Genomic DNA, 20,600 nt, shown 5'->3' on the forward strand with positions numbered 1-20,600 from the left:
CATCTCTTTTTGCTTCTTGCATTTCCCTTCGCCGCCAAGTATGTACCTCCCCGCACAACTTACCTTGAAACGGGACTCCATTGAGTTCTCGAGAGTGACACAGGTCGCTAGCCAATCATCTAGCAGAGCTTCGCCTGGGCGGCCTCAATGGAAGCGTCTGGCCCAATCAGGAACCTGGGGCGATGAGCAAGTTGCGTTGTGGCACGACTCGGCGTATACTTCCGCGCGTGCTGCCCGGGATAGGACTCTGGCAGAGCAGCTGCACACACGGCAGTGCGGAGGCAGAGAAGGGGTTGGTGATACGGTGCTATAAATCTGTGGTCCAGTCCACCTCCCTTTTAAGACGTCCTCCCCCTTATTTCTGTTCTCACTTAGAGATGCAGCAGCTTACTCCTGTAGCGACCTACTAAAAAGCAACAAGGAGAAAGACATCGTCTTTTTGAAAAAAACGTTCTTTCGTCTCTTTTCTTTGTTCCTTGGTTTGTTTTTCTTACCCCTTTTTGTTTAGTTGAACGGCAATAGGAGGGTAGTCTCTCCGTCTTTTTAAACTCTCTTTTTTAAGTTTCCCCTCCCCTTTCGTATTTTTTTCACCATTTCTTTTAGCATTGGACTTTGGGGTCGAAAGCATTTCTTTTTATTTGCTTCTTTTAAGCCGAGCACAGTTTTAGGTTTCGTGCTGTCTTAAGAGAACTATCCAGCAGCTTCTTGCTCATCCTTATTGGGAGAACTGCACCGTTACTTTAAAAACACACATACACAAAACCTTAAGGGAGAAAGGTAAGTTTCGGTTTGGTTTCTTTAATCATTAGTTGCAGCGATGCGCTGGCAAACCCAGAAAACCTGTAAGTGAGCGGAATACAGAATGTGAAGTTAATTGCACATGTTTGCCTCATTCAAAGCGACTGCTTTGCTTTTTTTTTTTTTTAATTTTAGAAAGAGACTAACAGACAGTGGAAGAATGCTTAACGTACTGAATTTTCGAAAATGTCACTGGTAGAAACTTAAGTGGTAAATGTGGTCAGGATACAGCAGGGCTACAATGGGAGGCTAGATGTTGAGTGAGCTTCGGGGTTGAGGTTGGAAGTTCATTTCGTGGGAAGAGAGGGATAACTTGAATGTTGGGGGGAATGCATGCCTCTACTTTTGCAAAGGAATCGGAGGATTGGGGAAATCAGAAGCCTGGACTTGCTTGCAGATTAGACCAGGGGAAAAGCCCCTCAGCTTAATTGCATTAACCAGATAGCATGTGCTGAGGAGATGGGCTTGCCAGATGGAATTTAGATGCTGCACCAGGCAGTGAGTTGTAGTTGACTGGAAAAAGTACATACAGCCTGAGGGCTGGGGCTGGTCTGGGGCTGGGGTGGTTAGAAGCTGTCAAAACTCATCATTGCCAGATACCAGGTCTCTGATTCACGGATTCCAGTGATCGTAATTCAGATTTAAAAGAAGATTGCTAATTTGGGGCCGAATCTTTGAGCCTGTACCGGATATGAGCTTCCCTTTGTTCAGAAAAGCGTAAATAAGATCCTTGGAGCTGTGTAGGAGAAGTGGCGGCTGCTCGGGCGCCTAGCAGTGCGGGCGCTGGGCAGTGGATTCCAAGCCCTGTCCTTGGTCCTACGCCGCTGAGCCCGCCTTCCGGGAGAGGGGGACCCTTTGGCAACCGCGAGGCATCGGAGCTACCCTGGGAGCTGAGGCGGCTGCATAGCCCTCAGCCCCTCCTCGCAGCTCCCCTTCCTCGAGTAGCTATTGTTAAAACTGACGCCGGGAGAAAGATGGTTGGGGACCAGACACTGGGCAGACAGGCACACGCTTCATTTTAACTTTTGTGATTTCTCCGGGTGCAGGGGAAACCAACCGGCTTTCTACTGCGAAAGAGCGAATCCGGGTAGACGTGGGAAAGGGGGAGGATGCTCGCCGGGCAGGGAGGGCGGGGGAGGTAGTGGCGGACCGAGGTGCTGGCTTTGCCTTGGAGAAGTTTAAATTATTGGCACGAGGGGGTGTGGGTGAGTGTGTGCGTGCGAGCGCCGAGTGGTGCTCGAGACACAAAGTATTGGGGCAGGGTATAAAGATGGCCTGGGTGGTTCATCTGTGGCTGCTCCCTACCCCACCCACACGCTGGTTGGAAAAGCCAGCACTCTCCCAGCTTCCCCTCACCCCCCCCACTCTGCCAAGGGCGTGGGGGCTAGGGATGGCAAGGTGGCAGTGCCCACCCTGGAGCTCCGTGGCAGACAGGACTTCTTGTGGCCATTGTTGCTTAATTTATGCCCAGCACGTTGCCACGTACCCACCTATTTCACGTCTATAAAGAATTAATAGGGAAGCTGTACAACTGTGGCAGATTGGAGGGTGGATACGTTTCCCATTTTCTATTTTCAAGTATCCGTTATCAAAATTGACCTCGAGATTGGTTATTTTCTCTCCTAATTACAGCTTCAGGTCTGGCTTTATTGTGTCAAGGATGAGAAAAATAATCAGCCATTTAGTGTTTACTCTTAACACTGCTGGACGGTGATGGATGTCCATGTACTTCTTCCCTGAAATGCAGCGGTTCTGCCCCTTCCCCCACTCACGTACAAACATTCCATTTGGTTAAGACTCTAAACCTTCAACCTTTCTCCCCACCCCTATTTATTATAGCTATTGCCAGGGTAGTGAGGGTGGGAGATACATATGTTTTATATTCTGGGCCTACTGTTAACTGCAATCTAAAAAGGTAGACTTAAAGTAAAGGGGGTTGGGGGAGTACAACATAGACAGTAATAACCCAATAGATTATCTTCCTAAATGATAATCACTTCCTAAGGGGCAGGAAAAGGGTGTTTGTGTTTTGTGGGAGTAAGGAGGGTTAGGGATGTTTGTGCTCCGAAGATAATCCTTGTAAAATGGCTTCTTAAATGGGACAGCTGAGAGATTTGTCAAAATTGAACAAACAAGTCTTCGAAAAGGAAAAAGGTTGAATGTTTCAAAGTCATCATTTAGGAGATTAATTAAAAGGCTGTTTCCGCCTTTTATTACTGCCATTCCCCGAACCTGCCTTAACAGAACCTTGAGTCTCATCCTTCCATCTTTTAATCAAGGGCTTAGGCATTCATTCCTGTTATAAAGCTAATCGGTTTTGAGTTCTCTAGGAGAATGAAGATTGTAGACAGAAGTGGTTTAGTAGACTTGGAAAGTATTTGTTGAGAGATGTCTCCTAACTTCAAGCAGACATCTTCAGAAAGTAGAGTGAAGGGCATTGGAAGGGTTTCAGGTCTGGATTAGCAAATTGGGTAGGCCCATTTCTCCACAACATTTCAAAACGGGCATTCTTAGCAATAATGCGTGCCTGGGACAGGAATATAATAATTAACTGTTTAAAGGGAGGTCAAAGAGGCACAGGCGCTTTGAGCGGTTTTCCCAGGAACCAGCACAAAGTCACTTAAGGTCATTTAATTCTAAATCTGATTTGGGGTGACACAGAAGTGCTCATGTTGAGTCAATTAGCTATTTCTGGTGTCCCCAACCTGGGTCTCCCAAATTGAGGATGGCCTGTCTCCATTTTGACCATGATTGTGTTCCCTAATTTACTATGCCTGATTTCACTTCCCTTTAGAGGGTAAATTTGCCTCCGCTCCCCCCCCCCCAGCCCTGGGTTAGAGGAGTCCTCCCTCCCCGCCCGTCGCATGGGGGCGGGGAGCGCTGGGTGCCCTTAGCGAACCTTGCTGCATCAAACCCGCATCATGTCCTTGAAGCTGTAACCTCCCATCACGTTCTTGCGGCGACTCGATCGCCCACTGTTCAGTTCTTTCCTCCTGCCTCCCGCAATTTCAGGTAGGTATGACAGGTGATGTTTTTAAATGTAGTTTTCTAGAGGGAAGGGTTAAAATCGAAACCTTTTCAATAATAGAAAAAAAAAAATCCCAGTACGACAGGTGCTCTGGTAATTAAGCCGCCAAGCAGGTGTAAAAAACGTGCGCGGCTCTGTCTCCCAGTGCTGGGTCTGGGTCCAGGACAGACGCAGGTTTTTCGGGGTAAGGGGTGTTGAGCCGGGTGAAGGGGCGGGCTGGGGACAGTTAGCATTCGGACGCCCCCTCGGAGCTGGGCCTTTTCCCGGCTGGTGCGGGGGTACTGGGAGGATGTGGTTCACGGCAGGTGCAAGCATGCAGGATTTCCTACTTCACATCTGAAGCAGAGTATAGCACCCCGCACAGGTACTCAGGGCTTATTTAGACCTCCGATTCTGTCCAGGGAGGTGGAAAGGCGCAGCGGGGGCTAAGCTTTTAGCTTTCCGTCGAGGGACAGGACCTTTGGGCTTTGTACGAGGGAAAAAAAAAAGAGCCTTTAAAAAATTCTTGAAAAACATGTATTCTCTGTGTGTGTCTAGACGTACACTTGGCGCACGTACATATGTCCAAAGTGACCCCTGCGCCAGCCGGGGTCTCCTGGGTCACTGCTCCGAACCTCTCGGTGTGTCTGCAAACTTGCTCAGGCGGCCCCGGGAAGCCCAATGGAGGACGCCTGGCTGGAGCCTCTGCCCCAAGGGTGGCGGAGCTGGGCACACTCGGGCCGCCGGGCGGCGTGGCGAGCTCGCCTCGGCCCCGCCTCCTGGCGCGCCGCCAGGCAAGCCCCGCCTCCCCGCCCTGCTACAAACGGCGGGACCGCGGCGCCCCAGCGTCACTGAGGCAGCAGCCGGCCGGTAGGGCGGGGTTCCGCCGTGTTCCAGTCCGCCTTCCCGCCGCCGCCAGCGTGACTCCTGTGAGCGGTGCTGACGGCCGGCGGCGCGAGCCGTGGGAGCTGCAGCCGAGCCGCAGCAGGCAAGTGTGGGGGGCGTGGGTGGGGGCGGGGACGACCGCTCCTCCACTGGCTCCAGCCCAGACCCTGGGGCCGGGACTCGGTGTCCGCCGCAGCGCTAGGCAGCGTCCGGCTCGGCTCGCCTTGCCTCGCCTCCGCCCGAGCGCTGGCCGGTCGGGCGACAACGCCACTGGCGACAGCGGAGGTAGCGCCCTCGAAGTTCCTGCAGGGGACCGGGCGCCCGGCGCCGCCCCTCCCCGTGGGCACGGGTCGGCGGGGGGCGGCGGGAGCAGAGCGGGCCTGGGAGCCGCGAGGGGCTAGTGGCGCCAGCCGCGTGCACAGGCGTGGACGTACTCTGCACCGCGGCGTGTAGCGCCACCGGGGAAACTGCGCCCAGACGCAGGTGAGTGCATTGGAGGGAGGGTGGGGGAGGGGGCTTCCCGCCCCAGCGCCGGCTTCCTGTGGAGCCTGCGGCCGCCTTGTGGGAGGACACGCAGCTGCTCTTCGTGCGGGAGCGCGGCGGTGGTGTCTGGCGTGTGCCCACCTGGGACGGCGTCTGGAGACTTGGAGAGACCACGCGGTGTGCCGGGGTAGCGTGAGGCCGTGGGCGCTCGGGGCGGGAGCGGTGGCGATCCCTTTTGCGTGTTAGGCGCAGCCTCTCAAGGTTGCTGCCAGCCGGCGATCGCATCCCGGGTCTGCGCGCTACTGGCGCGAAGCGCGGATGCTCTGCTCCGCAGGCTTCGGGGTTTAGCTAGCTTACCGGGTTTAGGTAGCTCACCTTGATCCCTGCCTTTGCTCAGACATTAGCCCGGCTAAAATCTCTGAGGCCTTGGTGCAAGACTAGTGAGCGCACACTGGGGAGACAGAAGGAGCCAGGCGGACCAACCAACCAAACTGGGTTTACCAGCAGGTGCAGCGGTGACAGTGACCAGCAGTCATTCCACGGGAAAAGCCTACCAGTTAATACAGGGCCGAGGCGCAAACACCATGCCTCTAGGTGTGTGAGCTGAGCCTGGAGTTTTACCTGTCCAGACCGTCATTTACAATTGTGTACATATGTAATATTCCATCTGTATGATGAAAACTTCCATCTTCTGTCTTCTCCTTTCTGAAATTGTGGAAAAAGGAGGAATTGCTTCCAGTTATGTGCTTTCTTTTAATTCCTTCCCTCAAAGAACGGTGCTTAGCACTGCCGAGATACAATACCTTCCGAAAGGACAAAAGAGCCCTAAAAACAGTTTTTCTTTTCATTTTATCCTCAATAATTCTGTCTTGACAAAAACGTAGCCCGGTGTCAAAACTTACGGCAAAAAGTCACCGACGAGTGCCAGTTGAGGGTGTTTTTCCCATTCTTCTAATAGAAATTAGCCAGTTTGAAATATTGTTTAGTTGCGTTAGAACACAGCCTCATCTAGAATCATTTGTCCAGATTCCTCGAGTTTCATATTTGTGCTAGGTGGTAGAAGCTGACCCCGAGTCTCCATTTTGGCGAAGAGGTGTGAAGCTCTCCTGGATCTGTATCTTCTTTCTCATCTGGTGCTTTGGGTATGCAAATGGAGACAGTTTGTTGGATGGCTCTGAGTATTCCCATATTTCTTTACCAGCTATTGGTGGGAGGTAGAAAAATTCATAAAGAAACACATTCCTTTCATTTCACCAATTCCTCCTTTCCTTTTTTTTGTGTTCCTGTTATTAAAACTGGCTCCTTATTGCCTATTTGAGTGACATTTGTCAATTACAAGGTGTGAGGGAATTTTTGTTTCTTTCCCCTTCAAAGAGGACGCTTAAGTGTTTAGTCTCCAGTTCCCTGCTAGGTCTATAAGTGTTTCCTCCACAGTGTAGTGCATGGTGTTGGGAATTAAACCTGGCTACTGTTGAAGCTGCTCACACTACTTGTGTAGACTATCCAGTCCTGGTCAGCGTCCACCAGCCCACCTGTTCAGCATGGGATCCTCTTACTTAGGCCCAAGATGTGCCAGTCGTTGGAAGTCTGAATTGGTTTTGAGTTTTGGTTGTGGTTTCTCTCCATAAAGTTTAGTTCCAGTTTTTGTGGTTTTAATTAAGACTCCACGTCTAGTAGGTTAAGGGAGAATTGTGCAGAAGATACTATTTCTCTACCCTGTTCCTTGCAGTAGTATCTGTTGGGACAGATAGTTTTGACTAAACCCTAAAAACTTCCCTCAGCTGTTGGTGCTTTTCTTGTACACATACACAGACACACACACAGACACACACACACACACACACACACACACACACACACACACACAAGATTTTTTCTTTCCCATTTTCTCTTTTAGAAGCAAGTCCCAAGTTATCTTAAAGGACACAGCAGAGCCATCCAGAATACTCTGATTGCTAAGTTACAATCAAATATTTCTCTTGACTTGAAAAAAACCAGCGACATTTTTCTAATATTTTGCATGCTATAAGAGCACTATCACCACAGAGGTGAATTGTCCTTAGCTGTCTCCCCGCCCCCCCACCAAATGTACTCTGAAGTACACTGGTCATTTTTAATTGCTTGTCTGCCTGGTAGAGTCAGTTCTTTTGCTCTCACTTGAGATCTTATTAAGTCTACCACAGTGTCACACTTTTATTAGCACCTTTGTTGCCCATGATATTTATTTGGAAGAGAGAAAAACTGGAGAGCTGCTAGCCTGATTAGGTTACCGTTCTGTTAGCATTGAGTAGGGTGGGAATGCCTCTGTGTAGGTGGGCCTAAATGTTATACTGCCCTTCAGAAAAAAAAAAAAATGCCAGTAGTCTACCTCAGTTCTTCCTATTGCCCTGGATCTTCAACTGGACAGACCACCACCCACATTTCTGATGGTTTTGTTTTTAATTTAGCATGGTACTTTCTTTATGATGAGTCAGGGCTGTCAGATGTACTCTGGGATCTGAACAGTTTTATAACTTTCCATACTTGTCTCTTGAAATTAAGAATTTCTGAACAAGGGCACCCTGTTTTTATTTTGTGTTGGGATCTACAGATTAGCTTATCCTTGTTAGGTACTTTCTTATTTGTGTGCTCATTCTGTTGATAAATAACTGTATGCAGGCTCTTTGTACTTATTGGGATGCCACACCCTGTTCTGGAGGACACGAATATTGGGCCATTGTCATTTACTGATGGTACTCACTCAACCCATGTGTTGCAGTTTAATGACAAATCTGTTATTGCATATTCTAATATCCATCAATTATGTATTTAACTTTCTTCAAGATGCTAGCTGGCTGATTGATTATTAATTTTGGATTTTAAGCAAATGAAAATTGAAGCAGAAACAGGGGACGTATGTAAGCTTGAAGAACAATGTTTTAAGTGTATGAAAAAATGTTTTAATGTAGTTTTAAATGACAGCTTTCAGAATCAATAGTAGAAATTATATATTGTAAAATCCCAAGTCTTAACTAGTGTTTAGGAAAATTTTTAGTAAAAAAAAAATAATAACAGATCTGATTTTTAGCTTGGTCATGTACTTCATAACTTTCACCACAGTAAGGTCACTAAGAAAATTTCTAGTTTCAAGGGAAAATTCCCTGTGTCTTTAACAAGTCCTATGAGCCTGAAAGACAAAGCCAAAGGCAGTTCTTGTGTGACAACACTGTCGTAGGTGTCTTCTTCACCTACCCCCAATATGGATTCTATGCTTCTGGACATTGGTATTTGTAAAAATAATCTGCTTTTGGACGTGGTGTTACCCTCTCAAATAATGTATGATACTCTGAATGCATCTGTTTTACTAATGCTCTTAACTCGATGTTTCCTTTCTGACTGTTACCGAATAGTTTGTGGAATGGCAGTTACCTAGAAGGATAAGGGCTTTGGGAAAGAATGTGACATGGGAAACATTCAAGAAGGTCATAAGAGTAAGTGTCATGGTATTAAAATGAAATAAGTTTATAGTTTATTCTACTTACAACAAATTAACTGTGGTATTTTTTATAATTTTTTTTTAAATGTAAAGTTTCCTGTTGTATATCTGTATTAGCAATATGGTGTCATTTTTAGAGCAAATTTGACAGGAAGCTGCTATTTCCCACTTACAAAAATTCTTATTTAAAAAAAATGACAATTTTTTCTCAGTAGATTTATTTGTATTTAAAGGGTAAAGGAGTTTTTACAAAGCACTGAAGATTTTCTTAGTGCCATGTACAATTTGAACTCATAGGTGGAGGTGTCTGTTTTTTCCTAGTTCATTGTAATAGTGATAGATCAATATCATACATTCTTCTCAAACTTAAAGAGTTTGTTTCAAAAATTAATTTTAAAAAATTGGAGAAAGGAAGTTGAAACAGATTAGATAATTTTTTGTTTTGTTATGATTTGTTTTTTGAGACAGGGTTTCCTGTGTAACCCTGGTTATTCTGAAACTTGCTCTAGACCAGGTTGGCCTAGAACTCGAAGAGATCCACCAGTGTCTGCCTCCCAAGTTCTGGGATTAAAGGTATGCATCACCACCACCCAGCCTCTTTATATTTTTTTAAATGCTACTTTTTTTTTTAATTGTGGAGAAGAAAGTCTGTCATTAAATAAAGGAAATTTATATTCTAATTGTTCTTTTTCTCTATAGTTCTGCTGCTATGGGATGTTCATTATTTTAGCAGCTTTAAAAACTATATTAGTGGAATATCACCACTCTATTTCTATAAACATTAGGCAGGTAACCTGTTATTCAGGATGGAATTTTATTCACTTCTATTTCACTTCTTTGAGCTGTGGTCAAAGACACTTTAAAGTTACATTAGACACTTTCTTGACTGATTTTACTTAGAGCAAAGGGTAGTAGCTGCTTTGTGTAGTGTTTTGCTTTTCTGTTTCTCCTTATTGTGGAGGGCATAAAATGCTCAGACCTTTAAAGAAAATTCTATTACTCACTAGGCAGAGGTAGGCAGTGAGTTCCAGGACAGCCAGGACTAAACAGAGAAACCCAGATTTGGAAAACAAAGTAAAAACGGCAACATGTAAATATTTAGGATTTGAGCATCTGGGAACATTTGATCAAAGCTTGTAGGCCTGGCCTGTCTTTATTAGGGAAATGTATACACACAGAAAATTACGTAGTATTTTTATCTTCTTGCCCTCTGGAGCAAAGACTATTGAAATGAGATTATTAGAATTTGGAAGACAGGATTTTAGAAATTGGAGTTGCAGTACTCTGACAAGATCTAAGAGTTATCTCTAGTTGAGTTATCCCTGTTGGCCTGTGGCTTTCTTGGGAGAATGGCTCTAAGCCTGGCTGTTTCCTTATAGTTTGTTTTAGGGCCCTCCCTGGTTTTGTAAATAAATAGCACATATGCAAGGCCTCCTTGGCACAGTGCTGCCAGCTTTCTGCTGAGTTGCTTTGCCTCAATAGGTTTTGTCACTTAGTCTCAAATTCTTAATTTAGCAGAGCCAGGTGGAAAATACTAGGCTTGAGTGCAGATGTTTCCAGTGTCGGATTTAAGCTTAGTTGCTTGTCCTGGTTCTTTTAAACATCTCCCCCATGTGCCCAACCTCACTTTCCTTACCTCAAGGACCAAATACAGACGAGCATATTGATGCTGAAGTACAGGTTTTTGGACAGTGTTTACTGAATTGTAAAAGTGCTAATAGATGGTCACTCTAGGTTATTTTTACATACTTTTGGCTGCCATTCATGAACCCTCTTTAAATGACCCATTGTGTCTGTCTTTGGTACTTGGGATCACCTATGTTCATAATGCTGGTAACACTCCTGCATCCAGAGCTGTATTACAGCTGTATTACACACCACAGTGTGTTTATGTCCCCTCCTCCACTCCCCCACCCCCATGGAAAATCAAAAGCTCCAGTACTTTATTTATGCCTTGAGTATTTCAGTATGGACTGTAATATAAATATATTGCTGATGAGCATGGAAGGAAAGTTTAAAATGTATTTTCCCTGAAAATATAAATACTGTTAAAAGATGAAATGTTTTAGATGAGATGATAATTTAGCTAGCTAATTATTCCAGGAATTTAAATTTTAAAATTTAAATTTCCCATCTTTCAGTGAGAAATCAAATTGCTAAAATTGAGCATTTTTATTAAATAATCAGTGAATTTTTTTCCTGGTTTGAATTTGATTTGCTTTCTTCCTGGAGGTCTGTCTCCTACATCACAAAGTGGGTTTATGGGGGTACGTTTACTGTTTTGGTTCTTCACCCCACCCAAGTGACAAGCCATTTATGGATGCTCTGCCAAGTAAGTTATTGGAAATTGCTCACTAGCTCCATTTTTAAAGGATGCTGAGGACTTTTTTTTATTCTTCAGAAATCATTTGTGTATGTCAGAAGTACAAGGGGTATTTCTCAAAGTAAATAAATCACAGTGCATCTGAAAATAAATTCAGCAAATTGGGTAAGATAGGGAAAATACTCTTGGAACTGATCACACTTTGTCTTCTTTCCTTCAAACTGCTTTTCAAAATAGAAAGTGTGACTTTCCTGTTTCACTGGCTGCTTTACTGTTGGGCCCCTGGTGATATGGTGTGGGAGGGTCACCTACTTTTATTGTAGAGCAGACCAGAATGTGTAGCATATGTAATTCTTTATGGGTTGGATACATTTTATCATCCATGTAAGGTACATTCCATGTGAGTTTACTCAACCCTACTTTCCTTCCTAGGTTTGACTTATTGACTGTTGGACTTTTTTTTTTTTTTTTTTCTTTTTTGCTTAGAACCTGGGTGTTCTTTTAGGCCTATAGCTGTGAAGAATTCACAGGCTATCCCCAAAATTCCAGGCCATCAGGGTTTTTTGTTTTTTTTTTTTAACTTCCTACCATTCCATCCATAGTGTGAAATGAACAGGAACCAGTCATACCCTTTCTCTGTGCTCTTGGACCCCTGTGCATTAGCACCTGTCCCTTATTGATACTTTTGAACCTTGTACTAGTTTTTCTTTGAGCTTCTCAGCCAGGGTTAGATGACACTTATTTGTTCCTTTATTGTCTTCTCCTGCTTGTACTTTGTCATCACCTCTGATGTGCACTCTTACATTTCAATCATTGCAGAATATCTTCTGTGACTAAATGAACCTTGGCTGTGAGAAAGAAATACATATGGATGCTCGTTCTACACAGTGGTCATAGGCAGGTATGACCTGCAGCTGTTTAATTTTGCCTGACCTTAATTTTTGTATTTTTAGGTTTTTTTTTATGTATATGAGTGCTCTACTTGCATATATTATTGTGTGACAGAAGAGAGTATGTGGTTGCTGGGAATTGAACTCAGGACCTCTAGAAGAGCAGCCAGTACTATTAACCACTGAGCCATCTCTCCAGCCCCCTATTTTTTGTGTTTTTATTTTTGTGTTTTGAGACAGGGTTTCTCTGTGTAGCCCTGGCTGTCCTGGAACTCCTGTTCTGCTGACCAGACTGGCCTTGATCACAGAGATACAAGCCTGCCTCTGCCCAGTGAGTGCTGGGACTAAATGCCTGCAACACCACCTTCCCACTGTTTTGTTGTCTTATTTATTTATTTATTTATTTATTTATTTATTTATTTAATAAGGTCTCATGTATCCTAGAAAGATTTCAAGCTTTCTGGGTAGCCAAGGATGACCTTGAACATCTTGGTCCTCCTGCCTTCCCTTCTGAAGTGCTGGGATTGTAGTTTAGATGGTGCTAGGGGATGTATGTGCTGGATAGACTTTCTACCAGCTGAGTTGCATTCCCAGGCCATGAACTATATTTTTAAAAGTTGTGAGTCATCATTATCTCATCAACATTGTCATCTCATCATCATCATCTTTGTCATCATCATTATCGTCATAGTCATTAATATTATATCTGTTTGGAAATATCACATGCAGGCCTATAGCCGTATTTATTGCCTCATGGAAAATTGGAGGGCCCAGTATCAGGGCCCACAGCTGTCAACTACCCTCTGAAGATTAAACATGATACCATTGATTTGGGGGTATGTTACTGTCACCACCTTTCCTTTGCAGATGTTTGAGGTTGTGCCTGACTCTCCAGCTCCCGGAGCCATAGGGTTTAGGAAGTTGACTCACATGTGAAGATTTTGTATTTTTTGAATTATTCTTTTGTGTATGTTTGAAAATAATCTTTGAATTATATTAGATTCATTACAAATTTAGATCTCACTTCAGTTGGAGAAACCCTGTTTTAGTCTCTCTTGCTAACTTTTGGTTGAAAGACAGCTTCTCTTTGAGTAGGTGTGCTGCTTTTCGTACTGTTTCCTTCTTTTCTCTAGTGCTTTTGGAACTTGGAAGCCTCTTACCGGATACTTGCCTCTCTCTATATTTTTTAAGATATTTTGGGGTCAGCAAAAGATTCCTGGTGTTGGGAAAGCTAATAGAATGTTGTGAGCTGTTTAAAAGAGGCTCCTGGCCTCCTGCTAGTCTCATTGCTGATGGTGTCAGCTTGGAAAAGACATTCTCCTCTCAGATGGCTTCAAAAAGAGCTGATTGGACAGGCTACCAGGTGTGCGGTTTATATGTGTTCCTTTCCCTTCCTCTCCTTATTCTTTTCAGCCTTCGGCCCTTTCTCCCCCTCTTTAGAAACAGCAGGGCACCTTTAGTGCGATGTCTCCCATGTGTGCAGTAGAGCAAGCTGATGTGCCAGCAGAAGTAGCAAGAGGCACCACATGTCATGTTTGGACCAATGCTGTAATTTTATTTTACAATAAAGAAGGTGGATATTATTAATCTACTCCTGAGTATAATAGCACGATTTGAATAGCAGAGAGCAGCTTTGGTGTGTGTTAATGTCTAGTGAGATGAATGCAGAGGGATGCTAAGTAGGCAGGAAATGTCAGTGTAGAGCCTTCCTTTCGGTGACTTTAAGCACTTATATTTCTAGTTAACTTTTTGTTCAGCCTGGCAAACAGATATGAAGACCTATTCTATCAAGCCAGCATTAATGCAGCTCCTGAGGATGAACAATGCCCACAAAGCCCTGCTCTCCTGGCAGCCACTTGAGCTAGGCCAGTTATAACGATGAATCAGAGTGTGTCCCTGTGTTGAACATCTTAGAAAAACTCTTCAGAATAATAGGAGCTTAATGCTGGCAGTTTTAAAAATTGGCACAGCCTACATGCCCCAGCTAATTTTTTGATGTTATTTTGAGTGTGAACAGAAGTATATCTTTACTTTAAAAATGATTTTTGCATTAACTGTACTTATTTTTCATTTAGTATATATGTGCTCTGAACTTAGGTTTGAGAGGCATTTAAGTCTTAATTAGCCATGTTCCGTGGTGACCTGATTCCAGAGATGAAAATGTTGCTTGTGTTTGATCTTTTCTGTAGTGCATAGTTGAGATGCCTGCAGGGGATCTTGGCCAGTAGGTGCTGGTGAAGAACTGAGAATAGGTTTAACACCTCCTCCCCCAAACAAAAACAAAAACTACAGAGGGTGTTTTATCTCTCCAAAGGAAGGTGGGAGTGAATCTCAAGGCTAATGAATGAATTGGGAGTTGGTGGTTAACTTGTACTCTGTACCTTTATAAAGTGCATCTGAAGTTTGTGTCTGTTTTTATATTTGCAGGACACTCAGAAGCCAGGAAGGTTGTGTAATACTTTGTGCCATCACATTACCAAGTACCCGATACTGAGAGCTTTGCATAAACTCATACACTGTTCCTTAGCCAGCTGCTTAAGGAGAACAGACAGAAACAGCTAATTAATATTAAACCCTACAATCTAATGACCTTAGAGTAGAAACTGAGTGTTTGAGAAATTTGGAGAAGAGATTTATCTATGTGTTCTGGGCATCAGTAAACAGGTCAGATTCTTGTCCACTTATAGGGACGGACATGTGGCTTTTTCCAGTCAGTTCAGTTTATGCATTTCTGATTTTGGGCTCCCTTTCTTGCTCCTTTTCTGCATTTTTGTTCCTTTTGATTCTCTGTTGTGTGACTGTTTCTGGGTTTGCCAAGTACCCTGTCATAGGTGGAAAGTATTTATGCAAGACCTGCCACATTTTAAGTTGTGGCTGCAAAGAGATGCTGAGAATGTCTGATTCTGCTTTTGGCTCAGAAGAACAGATCCAAAGCCCAGTCTTTGTCCAGTTTTAGTCTCTCTGTAGCATTATGTAGCACAACTTTCTTTGGTAAATAAGCTTATTATTTTTTTTTTTAAATAAAACTAGCTCCTTTCTCTCAATGATTTTGGTGTGTGTGTGTGTGTGTGTGTGTGTGTGTGTGTGTGTGTGTGTTCTTTCATTCATAACACAGCATTTGTGGAAGTCAGAGGACAGCTTTGTGGAATCTGTTCTCTTCTTTCTACTTTTACATGGGTTTCCAGATGGAGTTCACATCACCAGGCTTGTATCATTAGGTGGCTGGTTCCTTTGCCTGCTGAGCCATCTCATTGGCCCATGGTTGTTTTTCCAAAACTCTCATAATGTTTGGTTTTTTGGTCCTTTTTAAGGCCTTCAGTTTCAAGGTCAAGAGACAATAGGTTAAATGCTTACACGTTTTATGGAGGAGGGATTTGCACATCCTTGTGTCTTTCTCCTGCCCCATCTTCCAGGAGCAAGTGTCCTCTGGATAGCTGCCTGTAGCCTTCATTTCCTGGTGTCCTCCAGTCTGCTTGTGGCCATTCTGTAGTAATAGCATGTATGTATGCATATTTCATTCTGAAAGCTGGTTAAAGAGCCCATATGTCGGTAACTTTCTTGGTTTGCTGGGAAGCTCCTCTGTTGGAGCTGGTTTTTGAAGGAATACTTTGTATTCTTGCTTGTTGTTTTCTGGCACATTCACCCATGTTTGACTGACTTAGAAGCACTGTTCTATGGATAGTTGATGGGCATTCAACTCCACAAACAACATAGTTTCTAGGGTCTGGAAACAGCAAAGATACCTGCTTTGTTTTTTGCCATATAGACCTGCTTTAAGAGCTGCCTCTTAGAGAACAGAGAAGACACGGCCAAATTGTGAGTGTCTTGAGAGATGGGCAGCAGGTGACGACTATCCGTGTACACTTGATGACTTTTAGGAAGACAGAGCACCTGGCATAACTTAGCAGCAGTGCTTGTGGCTAGTATGTGGAATGTCCCTAGTTTAGTCACCAGCACAGTGACAAAATAAACAAAATTATCTATTCTACCTTTTAAAAAAAAGGAAGACAATGCTCTGCAACCACGGATTAAAAGGTAGTTAGCCATTGAAATTGTTGGAGCCTGGAGGTGAGGGAGTGTTTGCTTCCAAGCAGTGATGACATGGTGTGGAGCCTTGTCACTGCTCTGTAGACCAGAGAAGTGTGAGGCCCTAAGAAAGCAGTGCAAGAGCTGGGAAGGAAGGCTCTGACTGACTCCTGAGTCCTGTGCCTTTTCCTCTTCATGCCCCAGTGAGGTTCTCTCTCCCTCTGGTGGTCCTGCTAGCTCTGATACCTGAGGCCACAGGCATCCACAGGCATCTTTAAAGCTTGGAGACTATTTGATTCTGCTGTGAGTGTTTGTGATAAAATGGGTCACCCAGCATCAGTTGTAGCTCATCTTCATCCTAATTGCTTGGTTCATCAGTGGTGGGCCAGCTGTATACCAAGTTTACTTTTTTTTTTTTTTTGTGGAATTTCATTCTGGTTTCTGTAATACTTCAAAGGACAATGACCACAACTTGTTCCTTAGGGCCAGGATTCTACCCAGGCTTATGTTAGGCCTGAGACTAGGTGACTGCTGGAAGCGATTCCTTTGCAGGCTGCTCTCTTCCTGGTGCCAGCTGGCAATCTTGACTTGCAGAATTACTTTTTGGAACTGTATGAAGTAAGGATATGGCTTGTTTTCTATAAGTGAGGGAATGAAGACATCATCTGCAGACTTATTTTTGGATGCTGTTAAGATCAAGAAAGAAGATTGAGATACTGTAGGTTGTATTCCCAGTGAGAGCATGTTCATACGTTCATCTAACCCCTGGTCCTCAGAGTACAGATTCCATGGGACCTGATCTTTTAAGCTTGCTACTTTTGTAAAACAAATGTGTTAAATAAATCTGGTGGGCTTTTAGAAACATCAGTGTTTGGATTTCAGGAAAGATAAAAAATTCAGGTTGGATGTTCAATAAAGGCTGTCCAAACATGAACCAAGAAAAACATCCCTCAGGTAAGAGACACCTTGAGTTTCCTCTTTCCAGGAAGTATCAAGGTCACCTCTGGTGATGGTGAATGGGAAAGAATGCAGATTCAACACAATCTGTTTTCACCTTTGTTTACCATAGAAGTTCAGGATACATTGCCAAATTCTTGTAAACTCCGAGTTAAGACTGCAGAGAACATAGAGACAAAAGATGATACAGTTCTTGACTATTAATCAAGAATGTTTCAATTGTATTTGTATCAGAATTTGATTCCCTATAGAACTTTAGCAAAAATATTACTTTAACGCTGTAGTTTTACATCACTTTTGAGTCTCAAAAATGTCCATTGATGTGATTTTTATGTCCCCTGAAGCTGTGAATTGAGAAGTGGAAGTAGATGTATGTTGACATGCTTTTTGATTTTCCAGCTTTGTATATTTTATTAGAATATACCTGGTATTTTATTAGAATATCTGCCTTCTAGAATATACCTGTTATTTTTGTGTGCAATGTGAAACTAGTGTAAACCTAAGTAAATGAGGTCATCAGGGTGCCACTGGCATAGCATTGGCCCAACAGGCAGTGCATGAAGGTACAGAGCAGAGCCAGCAGGTGGGGTCCTGCTTAGGATGCTCCGAACTGCTCAGCTGTAACTTAGAACAGTACAAGATGAAGCAGAAGTTAAAACAGTTGCTGAGAATTTATAGATGGGTGTGGTGGTGTGGTTTCTTTCTATTTTATAGGACATGGCAGCTTTGCTTCCTTTTCCCTTTCTCTCTCTCTCTCTCTCTCTCTCTCTCTCTCTCTCTCTGTGTGTGTGTGTGTGTGTGTGTGTGTGTATACATGTGTACGTGTGTACATGTGTGTATAGTCATTTAGTTAGCATAGACTACCACAGATTTTATTAAGAAAATATCTTTTCTTTTTGTTTGTTTTTGAGAGAGGGTCTTTCTGTGACCCTTGGTACTCACTTATGTAGATCAGGATGGCCTTGAACTCAGAGAGAGTTCCTCTGCCTCCATCCTCTGCCTCCTGACTTCTGAGATTAAAGGCTGGGCAACTCACCTAGCCACCTTCTTCCTAAGGGTACTTTTGTCCCTAAGGAATTTTATTATATTTTACTTTGGCTGATATATTTGCCCACTTTCTGTCACTGTAATAAAGTCATCAAGGCATTGAAAGAGGACTGTGAAGGCAACAGAAAGAAGAGAGGCATGCAACCTGTGACCTAAGGGTCTTCCACTATCTCACATCTAAGGGGCCACCGCTTAGCTGCACCTCCTGAAGAAGCAAGCCTTTGATGCATAGCCACCTTGGGCCTCTCATTTAAGCCGCAGCACCCAGCCATTCTTTTGTTCTTACATGCTTAGTATTTGCTATTGGCTTAAAGAAAGGAGGCAGATTGACCGACACTTTATTACATAGCTTGTGAACATTTGAAAATGTCCACTATGCCTTTTGGGCAAATAAAGATTTTACTGGTAGCTTTTAAAACTTTTTATTCTAGACAGAACTTTACAAAAAGAAATTGGGCTGGCAATATGGCTTAGCTACTAAAGGTATTGGCCATCAAGTTTGATGACCTGAATTCAATTGCTAGGGCCACATACATGAGGAATTTAAAAATTACTTTAGGGCTCTATTTTTGTAAGTTTTAAATTTTATGGCTTTCATGTGGGTTCATGACTTTTAAGATTTTTTTGCTTTATTATCCATTACTTTTTTTTTAATTGCTCCAGTTTTGCTTTGCATTAGTTTAAAAATGATGACATTGCTGGTTTTTATGTGGCAGGTCTTTTGTTGATCTGTGTAGTAAAGACCTTTATTTGTCCAGTGTGCTGTCTGTGACCTTCAGTATTGAGGAGGTCTCTGATGACACAGAACTGGGGATTTATTGCAAAGGACATATATGTAAAAGGTCTATAACTTATTCCTTATAATTCTGATTTGTGCTGTGAATGAAAAAAGTCTGTGGGGCTCCTAACCTGATAGCTAGGGTGGTGTTCAGGGAAGGTCATTTATTGTGATTTTTTTTCTTCCCTGATAGCTACTGTCTTCTGCCTGCATGTAAAGGCAGGTTTTTAGCTGAAGAATTTCTGTGTAGTGTATCAGGATTGTTAAAGGATCATATAATTTTTACTTTCTTGGTAAGCTGGTGAGCTTTGAAGCCTAGGTCTGTTCCTCAACACCTTGTTTGTGTATCCAGCTGTAGACCTGGAAATCTGTAACAGCTGAGATAGAATTTTCAGCATTCCTTTAAAGACAGCATAATTAGGCAGCTTTTGTGTAGTAACTATACCGTGAACACCAAACTTAGCAGACAGACCTGTGTTCCTGTATCATTTATTCCCTTCACTCATGGCTTTGAAAATAAACTGTGTCTGGTTTTCAAGTAAAATAAGTGCCTCCCCCCCTTTTTTTTTGTCTTGTTAGAAAGGGTTTTTAGGTGTATTTCTGCCTGGCCTAGAACTTTCTATATAGAACAGACTTGCTTCAAATTCACAGGAGATTGGCCTTCCTCTGCTTCTAGGATACCTAGAGTAAAAAACATGTGTTATCCATCACATGTGGCTCAACTAGTTCTGCTTTTTGTTTTGTTTTGTTTTTCCAGCTAGGTTTCTCTGTTTAGCCCTGGCTGTTCTGGAACTCACTCCTGTCTCTGCCTCCTAAGTACCTACCTATCTGCCTTCCTGCCTGCCTGCCTGCCTCCTTCCCTCTCTTCCTCTCCCCCTCTTCTCTCTCAATCCATCTCTCTCTCCCCTGTGTGAGAGGGCTCATACATATTAAGGACATTCTTTAGGTTACCAAAGCCCCAATTGCACATTCACCTGTATGGAAAGTTTTACCATTATTTTCTGGCTTACACCTATTTGATTCCCCTTTTAGTACTGAGGATTGAACCTGTGACTTTGCTCGTGCTTGACAAGTAGAAAAGGGCTGTACCTCTGAGCCACATCCCCATCTCTTTGCTTTTAACTTTTCTCACTTGAGATACAGCCTCATCCAGTTGTTCAGGCTGAGCAGCCTAGCCTGACCTTGTACTTGGAGTCTGAGCTTCCTGCCTCAGTCCCTGAAATAGCTAGGATTTTGGTTCTGTACCCTTGGGCCTTCCTCAGTCTTGTTTCTTGGACATAGAACCTGCTATAATTAAGAAATACTGTTTAGGCCAGGCAGTGGTGGTGCACACCTTTAATCCCAGCACTTGGAAGGCAGAGGCGCAGGAGGCAGATAGCTCTGAGTTTAAGGTCAGCAACTGCCAGGACAGGTTCCAAAGCTACACAGAAAAACCCTGTCTCTAAGAAAGAAAGAAAAAGAAAGAAAGAAAGAAAGAAAGAAAGAAAGAAAGAAAGAAAGAAAGAAAAATGCAGTTTAGTGATTTTATTTTATGTGTATGGGTGTTTTGTCTGCATGTATGTATGTCTGTATCGCGTGTGTGCAGTGTCTTCAGAGGCCAGAAGAATGTAGATTTGTAACTGGAGTTAGACTATTGTGAGCTACCATTGAGGTGCTGTGAATTGAACCCAGGTCTTCTGGGAGAGCAGCCAGGGTTCTTAACAGCTGAGCTATTTCCAGCCCCAGTTTTTGTTTCTTAAAATAAATAATAAATAATAAATAAAGCTGTAAAGTTATATAAATAAGGGTAAATATGTTATGTGATTTTTAAAACTGGCATATTTGACCTTGTTATTCTGTTTATTGTAAAGCTGGCATTACAGTATACATATTTGATTAATCACAGTTAATAAAATCCTTGATATTTAAACTACTGAGCATTTCTGTATTTT

At 43.3% G+C, this 20,600-nt stretch overlaps 1 protein-coding gene across 2 annotated transcripts in view; it reads left to right on the plus strand.

Moving 5' to 3' along the window:
* The first annotated feature begins 213 nt into the window (after positions 1 to 213).
* The window catches only part of Elavl2 (ELAV like RNA binding protein 2), a 130,888-nt gene continuing 110,501 nt past the window's right edge, over positions 214 to 20,600 (plus strand). For both annotated transcript variants that reach the window (XM_027400408.2, XM_035439806.1), the window contains exon 1: positions 214 to 777. The gene's annotated coding sequence lies outside the window, so the exon portion shown is untranslated. The remainder of the gene's footprint in view (positions 778 to 20,600) is intronic.

Source organism: Cricetulus griseus, chromosome 2 (assembly GCF_003668045.3).
Source record: "Cricetulus griseus strain 17A/GY chromosome 2, alternate assembly CriGri-PICRH-1.0, whole genome shotgun sequence".
NCBI classification, from domain to species: Eukaryota; Metazoa; Chordata; class Mammalia; order Rodentia; family Cricetidae; genus Cricetulus; species Cricetulus griseus.